The sequence below is a fragment of the Castor canadensis genome, chromosome 4 (assembly GCF_047511655.1).
Source record: "Castor canadensis chromosome 4, mCasCan1.hap1v2, whole genome shotgun sequence".
Classification (NCBI taxonomy): domain Eukaryota; kingdom Metazoa; phylum Chordata; class Mammalia; order Rodentia; family Castoridae; genus Castor; species Castor canadensis.
The window spans coordinates 104,412,198-104,427,162 of record NC_133389.1 but is presented as its reverse complement, the minus strand read 5'-3'; the positions used below and the strand labels follow the sequence as shown (position 1 = coordinate 104,427,162).

The 14,965-nt window shown below is 40.4% G+C and overlaps 1 protein-coding gene across 6 annotated transcripts in view; it reads right to left on the bottom strand.

Moving 5' to 3' along the window:
* Lypd6b (LY6/PLAUR domain containing 6B) overlaps positions 1–14,965 on the bottom strand; it is a 155,471-nt gene that overhangs the window by 25,417 nt on the left and 115,089 nt on the right. Inside the window, exon 1 of one of the 6 annotated variants that reach the window (XM_020182358.2) lies at positions 12,231–12,418. The exons of the other annotated variants lie outside the window; for them this stretch is intronic. The gene's annotated coding sequence lies outside the window, so the exon portion shown is untranslated. Of the gene's footprint in view, positions 1–12,230; positions 12,419–14,965 lie in introns of those variants that run through there. 6 annotated transcript variants of the gene reach the window in all.

The window sequence follows — 14,965 nt, the reverse complement described above, 5'->3', positions numbered from 1 at the left end:
GTCTATTTCTATATTGTCCTCACTCAAAACTCCAGATTCCATGTTTAGAAGGATTTATCTAAACTGTATACAAAAGTTAATAGTTACCCATTCTTAAGATTAGAAAGGTATAATTGCCATGAAAAGTGTCTGATCCACACAAAATGACTCAGTTATTACATTGCATGATACATATAATTTTGGACAAATGCAAAGATTGTTTCTATACACTCATTGGCCCAAATTGTTTTAATGACCCTACGTGAACAATTCATTTTAGGCTCTTTGAAATATTACAAATAGCTCAGCATCTCCTGTGACTACATTTTAAGTTCTGAGATCCCAGATTTCAGGTTGTTGAGTCAGCAAGAGGAAGAGGCCTGACTATGCCCCAACATTCAAAAGGAGCTGTAACCCACTCTCAAAAGAAAGGACACAAGGTCTTCTTTCACCCTTTTAGTAAGGGTGAAAATTCCTGTTCTTCAGTTTAGTGGATAAGCTAAGTATTTTTTCCATCCCTAGGCTATTTCTTAGCATTTCAGTTCCCTTACAGGTAGAATTAAGTCTTCAAAAATTAATGCATAACACTGGAAACTGTGCCTCAGTTTCCTCCTATAATAATAGAAAATAATGATCTCATGTGAGTGAGTTACTTCGTCTGAAGCCTGTAGAGTCATGCCTGCCTGACATGATGTATAAATAAATATCAGCTACCCACATGCAACATGCTAGCAATGGAGCATCTCTGGAGCCAGTCTTCCAGGACTACCTCCTGAGAAGTAACGGAATACATCCTCTGTCCCCGTTTTCCTTAGACTAATTAGCTATGGACAAATGGAAATTACTTACTTCCATAACTTTAACTTATGAGTGCTGACTGATTTACATAATCCTGCAGCTAAGAGGTCCCAGAGCTGTGTTCCTTTCTTTGGCAAATTTTTATCTTTCTCCAAAGGCAATATTTGTTCAGCACATCTTGTCTGAGTCATGACTTTGGGCTGGGGCGAGGCAGAAAATACCAGTCCCTCTCCCCACCTTTGGTACAGGGCTTGGAACCCAGACAGTGAGGAAGCCAAGGCACAGAGTCAAGTGCAGAATCGCTAGCCCACATCTATACAAGAGAGGTTAGAGGAGGCCCAGAGTTGGGTATGTTTATAAATGAGACAACAGAGACTCCAGTTAGACTCCAGAATGTAGCACCTCTGAGGCTCTATTTTCTGTCATGAGAAGATAATACACTCATGATCCAGAAGTAAATAGTGAGTACAAGAAAACAGTGATTACAGTCAGTAGTTTCAGTGCGTTTATCTCTCCCCTCCTGTGTTTCTGCTTCACATTCTATGAACAGGACAGCAAAAAGAACCGGGGAGAGAGGCAGTCCAGAACACCACAAAAACATCCTTCAAATCATCTGCTGTTAGGGAAGAAAATGGATCCAAACTCTGTGCCCCAATAGAAAATGAGAAGTAACATTTTCCTTGCTAAAAGTTTGAAAAATATACCTTTGCCACTCTCAAAGCCTTCACTCCTGATTTCCTCATTATACTTGTCTCATTGGAAATGTACATTTTAATTAACATCATAAAATAATTCAATTTATACACTCTGAGTGCATTAAACTCATTTATTAGCATCCACTTCATGCCTGGTATCCTTTTGTTCACTGCTATCACTTCTGTTCCTAAAACAAAGTGCCTGCCCTCAGTGAGTCTTACTTTCCAACATTTTGCTAATTATCTCCTGCATGTACCTCAGGAAGAGTAACTTCCGTTTTAAGCCAGCATTTATGGAGGGTTTGTAAGTGGTAGGCCCCTAATCCATGCAATTCCCCCAACCACGTGATGTGGGACTGTTATTATCCCCACTTTATAGACGATGCATCTGAAGTTCAGAGACAGCATAAGTACCTTGCCCAAGGTTACAGAGCTAGTGAGCCAAGCAGCGAATTCACATTCAGGTCTAGTTCTAAACTCCTCCATTTTAATCCCCACACTGCACTGTTTTCAAAACCTTTTAGGTATAGCTCACTCTGACGGACATGTTTGCTTTGTAAGTCTGTTCTGCATTTTTATTGTTTGGTTTACTATGCTTCTTCTGTACAATGCCTTCCTAGCATCTAGACAATGATAGTTTTAAAACAATTGTATCAAGTCATGGGACCATGGCACAGCAGGCTAAGAAATGACAGCCATTTGTAAATAAATATTTAAATATATGCAATACAATCCATTTAGTGCATTATTCAAATCCTGGGTTTATATAAATAGGTTTCTGGAACTTACCAGCTGCCTCCTTTTTGTGATCTGAACAATTCTCACCCAAACAGGCTTCAAAGGAACTATTTTCCAAACCAACTTCCTTATCCTTACACCTGGTCACTGACACCATTTGCTTTCTTTTCTGCCAGTGCCAAACTGACTAGAGTAGAGAATCAATATGAATTCTCTCTCCCTAACTGCTTCCTTTCATTTTTCCCCCAAACCTTGCCATTTTGGTTCTCCCTAAGCCAAAACCATCATTCAGTGAAGAGAAGATGATTAAGCAAAATCTGAACCAACTCAGGGAGTCACTCTAATTGCTCCAATCAGGGACATGGTCCCAGCCACAGGAGGCCAGGCTGGCCAGCCTAGAGCACTTGCTCCCCATTTGGGTGGTGTGTCTGCAGATGGCAATCGCCAATGCTCTAGTTTAGGCTTCAGACCCTCATAATTCTCCTTTGATGATGTCTTTAATTGGCCCACTGAAAAGCATTTAATTCCAGAATACCCCGGAAGGCCACCCAACAGTTGTGGGGCATGGTCCCGGGTTCTTCAATGGGAAGAAGCCTAGGTGTGCAAGAAGTGATGCCTGCCCGCCTGCCTCCCCATCTTCAAGCCTCCTCACACCAGAAGTCTCTCAGCCTCGGCAGTGGGCCTGGCACAGGGCAGAGTCCCAAACGTTTGCCGGATACTGTAGAATAAAGGACAGAGGTGTGGGAAAGCAGTCATATTTCCCTTTAAGGAGTATTTTATATAACGGATTTAAAAATAAGAAAAAAGTGCTTGCACAGAGGACACGCATATCACACACCGCACTTAAATGAGAACACTGAGAAAACAGGACCTGAGTGTTCTAAGCCACGTGAGCAGTGTTCCATACTGGTTTTACACTATGATGATCTGACTTCTCCCCATTAACTCCAAACAGTACATGGTTGCAAGCCTAGAAGAGAAAGCGAAAGAGAAAAAGAGACAGAGGTTGAAGTGCAAAAGAAAACTACTTAGCTGATGTCAAATTAGGAAAACAGTATCCATGGCAACAGCCAGCACTCCAACAACTTGATGAATTATGAACTCCCTCAAGGAAAATTCCAGAACCTCAGACATTTAATGCCTTAATGAGTCTACTAGGCAAATGTCTATAAAAATATTGCTGCCCCTACTTTTATTTAACTTTCTAGACCCTTTGGCAACAATAGCACATGAAGGAAAGTTGGGAGCTGTTTCAAGAGTTCCTTAATGAGTCTGGGTTTGCTGGGCCCCACAGAAGGATAGATGGAAGGAAACCTGGCACAGTTCTGCAGATGCTACATGGTCACACGTGAGTGTCTTGCATGCAATGACTTCCTTTTGTGTGGTAATTTGCTACACAATGGATTAGAAGGATCACATTTTGGCATCATTAACAAATTTATCTTTGAGATTTTTCTTAGTGGAAAAAGCACTAATCAAATAAACCTTTAAAACTGAAAATATATGCACACATACATATGTTATATATATACATATAATATGTAAACATATCTTCATTTTTTCATTTAATTAGCATTCTTGAGCACTTATTGAACAGTATATAAAGAATTAGAAAGGCCAGGAGTGGTTGTGCATGCTTGTAATCCCAGATATTCAGTAGGAGATCAGGGCCAGCCAGGGCAAAAAGTTAGCAAGATCCCATCTCAAAATATAAGCCAGGCACTGTGGCACACACTGTAATCCCAGCTACAGGGGAGGAATAGGCAGGAGCATCAAAGTCTGAGGCCAGCCCTGGGCAAAAATGTCAGACCCTATCTGAAAAAATAACTAAAGCAAAAAAAGGGCTGAGGGTGTGGCTCAAGTGATAGAGCACCTGTCTAGCAAGCACAAGACCCTGAATTCAAATCCCTATACCACCACCAAAAAAAAAAATCAAAAAGGAACTAGAAATAAAAACCTAAGTGACACATGGTATATTTTTGAATATAGTGATACAGTCATTGTACAAATAACAAATGTGACAGTTGTTATAGCGTCAGTGAATTATGGAGCATTAGTAATTCCACAACACTAACTCTTCTAAAATCCTGGTGATCCCTGAAGTGCACAGTAGGTAGGGAAGCATATTGCTCAGGCTGGGATCACGCCGCGATGTCCCCAGAAGCAAGCAGACCTTCAAGGAATAAATCTGCACACATTACAGTTTGGCTATAAAGTCGAGGAAATGTATCAGCAAAAAGAGTATTTTTCCTTTAAAAATAAAAAGCAAGCATGTTGGCCGAGATTTTCCCCAGGTGACATCAGAACAAACAAATGAGTGCAGGTGAGTGCCTAGATAGGCAACAATGTCCAGGCACCTTGCTAGGGCTCAGTCTACACATCTACACTTGGAATTGGAGAACATCACACCGTCAAAATTTTTAGCCAGCTCCAAACCTCTCATGTCCTTGTTCTTGGTTAAGAAATTGCATCCTTCCAACAAAATTAAATTATTTCAGAAGCACACTACCTGAGTCAAGGCTGGTGGGGGGAAAATCAAATTCTACCAATCATCAGCTTCCACTTTGCAAATTAAGTCTCCCTTGTATTAAGCGGTACCCAGAATGCCCTGTTTCCTTAATGAGACTTATCACAACACATTCACTTTATTTTTCTGAAGACATTCTAGTTATCTTTAAAAATGGTATGTTTCCTTATGGTCCAAAATGAAATAATTTTCACTTACATGAAGAATTATCAGCCATCCACTTCCTGAAGGGCATTTACTTTTGCAATGGACATAATTTAATACAAGCCCTTCTTATAGGGAACATTTATTGGCTCAGAAAAACTTGAATGCAAAGCCATGTGGACTTTTAAAATACATGATGTCTTGAAGCCATCAAAGGGCTACTTTGCTATTTCTGAAGCAGCAGTTCCCTTGGTAAATAAGAGCATAGTTCTGGCAGTCAGGCAGCACCCTTAGTCAGAGGGTTTTCTGCTTGTTTTTAAAGGCCACACGATTCAAGGGACTGACTGCCAGACCTGTTCTAACTGGTCCTAGAACTGAGTCCCTCCTTAAATTAATTATCCAGAGATTATCTCAGACTGAATGTAGCTCAGTGGTAGAGCACTTGCCTGGCATGCACAAGACTCTGAGCTTGATTCCCAACACCAGGGTAAGAGAGAGAGAGTGAGAGCAAGAGAGAAAGAGAGAGAATCTCATCCCAATAACTTATTTACCACACTTTTCAAAGTTTCCTTAGACTTGTTCAATCTCACCTTGGGAGGATGCCAGAATTTCAAGTATCCTTCTGATGATTAAATGACCTCTCTTGCCAGCACACCAAAAATATTAAGAATTTAGAGGATACCAAAGATCAAATTTCTGTTAAACAAATCCACATGAAGTACCTATTATGTGACCAACACTGTGATAACTACTGTGGAGTTTTAAAATATAAGGGAAATTTTTGACCTAAAGAACTGATGACATATGAATTAGCAAGTAGGAGTAAAGTTAAGAATTAACACGAGGCGAGGCAAAATGGCAGATTAGAAGTACCACTGTTTTGCCTCCATGAATGAGAAGAGTCAGGTTAACACAGAATAGGCCATATTCTGAAGAGAGAAAGAGAAGAAGAGAACCAAGCCTTGTATGCACATATGAATAATAAAAGAAAAATGAAAAAAAAATACTGAAAGACAAATAAAACTCATTGACATAGAAAAAAAAAAAAAGAAAGAGAAGAAGAGCATTGGGTATTACAAAAGCTGTGGCAGAACAGCAGAAAAGCACAAGAAAACAGAAGCCACCGAAAAGCAGCAGTTTCAAGTCCCATCCCCAGGTCTCTGGGATGGGAAGGAGAAGCTGAAGACACAGTCACAGGTAAGCCAGACCGCATTGGCAAGAGACTGGCAATTCTAACTGTAAGATAAGCCCACACCTCCCACAAGCCTTAAACTCAGTGGGCAATTTGGGAAGACAGTGACTGCCCAGCATGAAAGGCCAGCCTTGGTGAAGGAAGACTTCTGTTGCTCCCTCATCTCTGAGAGCTATGGAAAGATATCATCTGGAGAGAGGGCCTACTGCTTGAGACTAGTTACTCTGGGGGCTTGAAAAGAAGGGGCAACCAGGCTGGAAAGGAGGTAGCCCCACAGGTTGCTGCAGATAGAGGGATGTGAGTAGGGTGAGGTTCTCTGTTTCCCTTACCGCCACTTAAAGACACTAGAAATTGCTTTTTAAAAGCATATTTCATGACATTTTACTTGGGTAGAGGCCTCCATAGCTCAAAACATCTGAAAAGACCCTGACCTAGTCCAACCCATCCACAAATAAATGAGGAAACAGGGCTTAGTCACAGAGCAAATGAGGCCAGATGTGGGACCACTTCAGCTGCATTAAATTGGGCATTTGAGAACTCAAAAAGCAAGAATAATTTCTCGAACTTTAAAGTCCCAGGGGCAGGATTCCCTCCAGGCTTTTCACTATGCCTAAGGGAGAGCTAACCCCCATAACCTAAGCAGGCCAGCAGAGTGACCAGGCCTGAGACTGGGAAATGGGCACACTCAGTCCTGTGCTGATTCCTGGCTGTAAATAAAACTCAGGTTGCTTTTAACAAGAAAAGGATTGAGTGAACACTCTCTCTGACGCCTTTATACCAACACTTGCTTATTTCTTTTCTCTTTCTCCCCTCTCTTTAGTCTCATTTTAGACACTAAGACTAAGGCTAATCAACCCCCCCTAAAACACCAACACCACCACTGACTAAAACCACCTTAAGGAAAGGGCTGCACGTACATGGGGAAGATAAAGAAGTGAAGCAGGTTTGGAATTCTCACTGTTATCAAAGAATTATGACCCAGAAGCAAGGAATCATTAAATCTGGTTTTACTTCTATAACACCATATAACATTGTACCTGCTACTGCACTGCCCGCTGAATCAGGAAGTTTAAAGAGAAAAAAAAAATACCCAGCAGAGCCCCTAGTAAATCTGTCTTTTTGTATTCCAATCATAAAAAGTGTTCCCCTCACTTTTCCACCCAGGGCCTACTGTCACCCTAACTGTGTTTATCAAGACAGACAAAGCGTCTTCGACAAAGCAAGAACATTTCTCTTCTTTGACAGCAAACACTGATGAAATCTTCCAGAGAAAAGTTAGGCAAACCAGAACCCACATTCTTGCCAGTTTGCAAAGAGAAAGATGTTCCAGTTCCTGTATTTCCTTCCCTTTTCTCATTGTCAGGAAAAATAAATAAAGGTGATAAAATTTTGTAGCAAGTGTTTGCTGAAGATGTAGCTATTTATGTTTTAGCTTAAGATTGAAAGATTTCCTACCAACTTTGTGAATTATCTAATAACTAAAAGAATTCCTTAACCAGTGATGCTTCTTACAGTTAATTTAGACAAATGGGAGAAGAGACAGATGACATACAAACCACAGTGCAAGAATGATCTTCAGACTTGGAGGTTGGTACATCACCAACATAGGATGGAAGATGTCAAGGAGTAGACTGTAACTTAGTTTGCAAGGACTTAGTGTCCAGAGACTATAAGATATGAATTAGCAGCTCCTTGTAAATTGATTAGCTCCTGGATATCCAGAATTCCTATATTAAAAAATAACAAATAAAATGACCTTTTGGGGACTCACCTACACTGCTAACAGAAATATATCCCAGTTAGAAATCTGAGAAGGAATTACATCAGTGGCAAATGTGCTGATCTGAGATGTAGAGCCTGTCTTTTTAATCGCCCTGGTTAGGAATGTAAAATCCCCTTAATAAATCACACAGCTCTCTATACTTCATGAGTAATTCGCCAACATGAAAGATCCAGATTTTACAATAGTTATCAGCACTGCCAGCTAGCTGCTAAGAGTTATTGAGATGAATGGACTTGGTTTGAGAGGTAAATATCTCATGCTGCCTCTAAAAGTCATCTGCATAATTGCAGAGCTTTCTAATTTCCATCAAAGACCCATAGTTGTGTAGGAGAATAGGAGGCGCTTGGATCGTCAACCAGGTAACTCAATGTACAAACTTCCTTTTTGATTCTTCTTCAATGACTAGCACTTAAGCATCACTGTGGGCAGGAGAGCAGGCCTCCCAGCATGCATTTCTGCTCCTGCTTGCCACTAGTTAACAATTCTGACATCACTGTATCCAGCTGGAAGTTTCTTTCCTCATTGCCAAACTTGGAAAACTACTAATTAAGTTCGTGAAGAAACAATATGTAATCTCCCTCTATGGTAGTAGTCAGGTAAGAATGGAACTGATGGATATAGATTTTTATTCTTGAATTAATAAAAAGAAGTAAGTTGTACCCCCCAAGGTCCAAAGGGCTGACTTTCATCCCATCTGGGAAGGCAGAAAGCATGCTCTGTGTAGACTCGCTGGTCTTTGATGGACTTATTGATAAGACCCCTTTTAGCTAGTGTTAACTGCAGGAACATACATGGCTGAGAAAGAGAAGAATACACACCACCCACAGGCCCACCTAGTCATCAGGCTTAGAAGATCATATTGACAATGTATTTGCATCAAGAAGAAAGGCAGTAAAGGCATTTCTTAAGTTTAACAGAAAATAAAATTTCAAAAGCAAGGTGAGTTAGCTGCCCGCCTATCTGGAGTTGCTGAAGAAGCAAGTTCTTGTAACATGAGTGTCTGCCCTGTGAGCAGGGCTTGTACCACAGGCCTCAGTCGTCTCTTCTTGTTTCCCCCGGGCTCACAGGACAGACATTCAGCATCACTGTCCCATCTCATGGCAGAGGCGGGAGGAGTAAAATTGACTTTCAGTTAATTTTACATTGACCTCTAGATCACAGTGGTGACAAAGTGTTGTCCTTAAAATATCTTAGATTTTTAAGGGATGAAAAACCAATATTAAAGCTGTGACATTACTGGAAGGCAGTAGAAGGAACAATGAACCATTGTCTTTACGATGTAATCCACATCAAAGGTTGTGCAAGAGGCCTAACTGCTTCTCAACCTGAGCCTCATATCTCTAGCCTCGTGGAACACAGCAAGTTATGCATATCTCAATGTATTCTGGACTTTAGAGTCTGGATACCTCGTCAGATCCTAAACTTAAGATCTGATCAAGTACCAGCTGCTAGATACTATTTAGCCCACTTCTTAGAGTCTTGATTTCCTTGTGTATAAATCAGGAAAATAATACTTAAATTTCAGAGCTACAGTCAGAAGTAAATTATAATGAGAATTAAAGGAATTAATGACAAAGTGTGTTTCACCATGCCTGGCAGACAGTAAGTATTCAATAAATGTTAGTTCCCTTCCACAGTTTTTCACTTTCAGTTAATAGAAAAGAAACTCTGGTAGCAAGGAGACGGTCCAGCAGAAGAAGATGACATGAGTTGCAGCTTTCTTGCTACAGGGTGGCAGATTCAGCCCTATGAAAAGGTTCTGCACAGCCGTCTGCTGAAGCTGCTTGTTGCAGGGAATGGATAATAAAGTGCCCGGCAGGCATGGGATTTGCTCACAGAGCAGCAGCCATCTCTTCCCATCCCTTGCAGATCCTACGGCAAAGCATCCTGCTGTTGACTCCCAAAACGTCTGTCCTCCAAGCCAAAAAGCAGTGCATGACTTGTTTCATTGCCACTAGTAATTTACATTCATTTTCTTTACAAAAACAGCATTCCTGGCTCCAAAGAAACAAAGAGAGTAGGGGAATAAGAGACAGAAGGAAATGTCCAGATGGAAGACTAGCTACAGAACCCAAATAGAATAAACATCTCTCTTTACTGCCAGGACACTAAAAACAGAATCCTGGTCAGCTCCGTGAGTTGACACCTTAGCTAACTGGATACATGTTAGATAGAAACAGAGCTCCAACAACACACAAATAAAAACATTTCCCTATCAAATGAGGAGCAGTTGGAAATGCATTTGAGGAAAAGCAGCAATGAAGAGTTCCAGGTTTATCTTTGTGTGACACTGATCATATTTACTGGACTCAACATGCTTTGCAGGCATCTCTCTAACTACCAAAGCTACTGTTTCCACTTGCAATCTAAAAAACCCCACTGTATGTTTTTTCCTCAGCTCTGCACATCTAATAACTGGAAAACCATTTCTCATGCTCTATAAGAAGCAAATGCAGCTGAATTGATTCACTTCACAGCTTCACAAACAATTCAGCTGAGGATCATGAATGCAGATGAGACATTTCAAAGGCTAGATGGTTGGATATCTTGTGATACCAGGTAAGTATATTGGGGGAGGTATATTTTAAGTGGAGTTATTCCTGATTTTAATTATAAATGCTACTCTAATCTTAAAGTTTGTCAGATATGCATTCAATATGGCTGCCTGCAAGGTCTTTTAGAGTCACCAAGCCACTACTTTCTGTAGAATTCAAGTGCAAACCAGAAGTCTGGAGTTCAGGGGGTCATGGTAGCCAGAAGGCCAGATCTAGAGTCCAGACTTCAGGCACTAGCTTATAAGGTAGTCTAGGCTCTTGGACATGTGTTTACTAGGCATTAAACCTACTATATTACATTTATAAAGCTCTCCCTTTATTATAGAAGTAACACAAATACACATTTGTATATATTATCAACAAAGTATTACAATGATGTATCTTTTCCCTTCTCTTGACTATAAACTCTTTGCAGGCAGGAACTATATCTTATGTATTGATGAGTACTATACTAGACACTGAAGATTCACCAATGAACATCTCTCTGAATTAATAATGAAGGTGCAGATTAATAAGCAGTTGTTTTGTGAACAAATAGAAAGGAAAGAGATTAGTCAGGCCTAAGATGGAGAAACTAAGATAAAGTATTGCCTAACAAATGATCTTTCCATTGTGACATGGTTTCAGTGGATTACATAAGATGCTTTTCATATGTGACCTGGATTTTAGCAAGGCAATACATAACGTTTTTATCCTTGGGGAAATGGTGGCAAATCATGAGCTGCCAATAATGTCTTTAACAGACCATCCTCAACACTAAATATGTAGTAGTATGCTATAGAACTCTGTCGTTATTTATTGTTTACCATTTTTATCAAGCACTTGAATGAAGATAAGAAGACTTATCAATCTAATGATGGCACAAGCCAGGAAAGGCAACTACTATGTTTCAAAACAGAATCCAGATGTAAAGGAAAACCTGATAGACCAAAGCACCAAGCGGAAGTCAGCACTGTTAAATAAAAAGTTATGCATTTGAGTTCAAATAATCAGTACGAGGGTTATTCTGTGCCTAGCTAAGAATTGTTTACATGAATTTTGTAAGTAACTTTAAAACACCATGTCTGTTTTCAAATACAGTAATAGTGTTGCTGCTGAAAGAAACTAATGCACAAATGAGCCTCATCTTGAGACTACAACAGCTGGATCAAGCAAAATTCTTTTTCACAAGTGTATTAGCCAGGGTTCTTTAAAAAAAAAAAAGAACCAACAATACACACAGATAAAGAGAGAGAGTTTATACATATAAAGAAATCTATTATAAAATACTGGCTCATGCAGTATGGAAGCCAAGACGTCCATGATCAGTCATCTGTAAGCTACAGACCCAAAAACTCGTGCAGTTCCAAGGCCTGAAGATCCAGAGTGGATGGTATAGATTCTAATTTGATTCTTAACTCCCTGAGATCCAGAGTGTATGGTATAGATTCTAATTTGATTCTTAACTCCCTGAGATCCAGAGTGGATGGTATAGATTCTAATTTGATTCTTAACTCCCTGAGATCCAGAGTGGATGGTATAGATTCTAATTTGATTCTTAACTCCCTGAGATCCAGAGTGGATGGTATAGATTCTAATTTGATTCTTAACTCCCTGAGATCCAGGAACCCAGAGGCAGAGCATGATGCCTCACCTTCCGCAAACAGAGGGAGGGAGAATCCACTGCCTGCTAGCTCTAGCCCCGCAATGAACTAGATGATGATCACCTGGGGTGAAGGACCATCCACTAATTCTGAAACACCCCTACAGACATCCCCAGAATAACATTTACCAGCTGCCTAGGAATCCCACACCATTACCATGAGATGAGTCTGCTCACCTTTGGGATGCTAATGCAGATCTGATTAGGAGGCCTACGGAAGCAGACCCCAGACTGGACCACTTCACCTGACACAGTCACAGGCTGCATCCGCACAGCCTTGAGATCAACCATCGGAAAAGTGCTTTGCATTTGCGAATCCGCACAGGCATCAAGTGGCTTTTGGGGCTCATGATGACGGGTCTGAGGGAGGATCCTGCTGTTGACACCTTTATATGAGGAGGCATATGGAGAATGAAGTAGAAATGAGCCAAAAGTGCAAAGGATAGAAACCATGAGCAGGGAGCTTGGATTGCAGAAGCATAGTTCAGAATGGGTAGGGCCGGTCACCATGCCACGGGCTCTGGCGTAGATCATTGGTTTTTATTGTAGATCCCGGGAAAGAAACCACAGAGCAAATTTTGGTAGTAGACTGCTTTCCTCTTAAACAACACAATTACTTCTTCAGGTCCATAAATAAGAAAATAAAATTCTTATATCTCTAAACAGTGGAGAATAGTGTTGAAAAAATTTTTTTTCTTATTCAAAATATTTTCCTGCCATCCATGTGTTAATACAAACATGTGGTCTTTCTTGACTTTTTCTTTCCACTCCCCCCCACAAAAAAAACCCCAAATAAACAACTAAGGATATAGGACCAAACCCTCCCCCCCCTCAAAAAAAAATCAGACTTAAAAGAAAGTCCTTACATAAGGAATGAGACAAACAGAATTTCTACCCATGAGTTACAAAAACTGAAAGGTAAGGGGAATTTTATAGACCCAGAAAGTGATGAAATGAAGAGAAAGAGATCAAGTCTACCCAAAAGGTGATAAAATATTTTATTTGTTTTTTGGTTGTGAAAAAGAAAATAAATCATTAAAATGACTGTTGGAATGCCTCAAGGGTAAGGGCATCGAACAGGACTTGGCTATAAATGTTGTAGAAACTAATAAAAGAGTTGGTTTTGTTGCCTTAGCATTTGTCTGGGCTGAGCCTTCCTACTTCAACAGAGGAACAATGGACAGCCTAAAAATCAATCCGCTGCAGGGCACATTATTGCCTCCCATGCCGGCCCTACCCAAAAACCTCAGGGCAGCTGCTCCCCATGGTGACCGGGCCTCCATCTAACTCTGACCCTACGAGACATGCCGACAAATCACCAGAGCTTCTGGACCACCATTTGTTTTATTTTCATAGCTACTCATTATTTCATGTGTACCTATTTATAAAACATTTATTATTCTTAGTTGTAGGAATGAAAGAAGAAGATAAAGTTCTTGTCCCAAGGAACTCAGTCTACAGTGTAAAGGGCCCTGGATTAATTCTGATGTTGGTTAATGATGTATTTCAAGTGCCTGAAGATAGAGAAGGGTGACAGAGTAGCTGTCATACTAGCAACTGTTGATTTTATTTAAACCCAGGAAGGATTAGTTAAGAATTTGCAGAAGAGGCAGGATTTTCTACTAACCCACAAAATTGCATCCAGCATCTGCCTTGGATATTTTCTATATGTCAGGCTTTCCTGCAAACACATGGCGCAACCAAGTCTCAAATATAGCTTCTGCTCAAAGCTAAGTTTCTCTAATCTATAATTAATATAAATATTAAGAATTCTCAAATGAACTGAATTTCAGAATGAACTGAATACACATGCCAATCAGTATTGCTCTCTGGAACTAGGCAGACATCCAAACTTGATACAGGACAATTTAGTATCTTATTTGTCATCTAAATCACGCACAATAGGACCTAAGAATAGCACAGAGAGCAGCAAAGTGGAAATGACTCCTGCTGCCTCTCAGTAGAACTCAGCTATGATGGCACATGTAAGTACAAAGGCCCTTGCAGCATTATCACAAGCACAGGGCCTCAGAGGTGTTTACCAGATCCCCACTGACTTTTCAGTGGACAGCATGCAGCAGTGTTAAGCAGGCTCAGGCAACAGTTCATAACTGTGTCTTTCTCCTTAAGACCAACCCTGGGCAGGCTGGAGAGTCTGGTCACTCACACAATCATGATCATTAAGACGGTTGTTTCTGACAACATTCACCAATACAATTTCTCAGACATATGGATGAAGACCTGGACCAATGAAATGTAGCTCTATGCCTGAGTCACATTTATATAATTCATATTAGTAAACAGGAATCTTCACCCTAAACTCCCATTGCATTGCCTGAAGATTCTTATTCAGTGAAAAAACAGTATGCATGGCCCAGATGACTCATGAGGACCAATAATAATGAGTAATGTTCTCTTGAAGTCACCAGTTAGGATAAGAAGAGTTGTTCTCTACCTGATGGGACAGGTTTCTCAAGCCAGCCAAGAACAGCACAAAAAAAAATCAATGTGCTAACATCTTAAAACCCTGTATTGAAGGACTGCATTTCAGTTCACAGTTCAAAGAAAGTGATCATAGAACTATCCGTTAGGTCCCTGTTGATAACAGAGATGGACTAGAGATAGGTGAGAAACAGCAGAGAAGACATTTGTAGCTGAGGTGGAGAGAAACCCTAGGGGAACGCACTCTGGTTCTCTGCTCTCGGTCATTCCAGAAATCCTTTGAATAAAATTAATACAGGATCTTATTGAAACAGGGTAAGCAAACATGTTGACAGGGGAAAATAAACATCTTGAACATGATGATCCAGTTTTATAACTTGGCAACTGGGACCTTATTCCTTACAGAGTCATAGCCAATCTTAGACAGGCCAATAAATGTGTTAGGGATTCCCATTTCCCAATTCATTGCA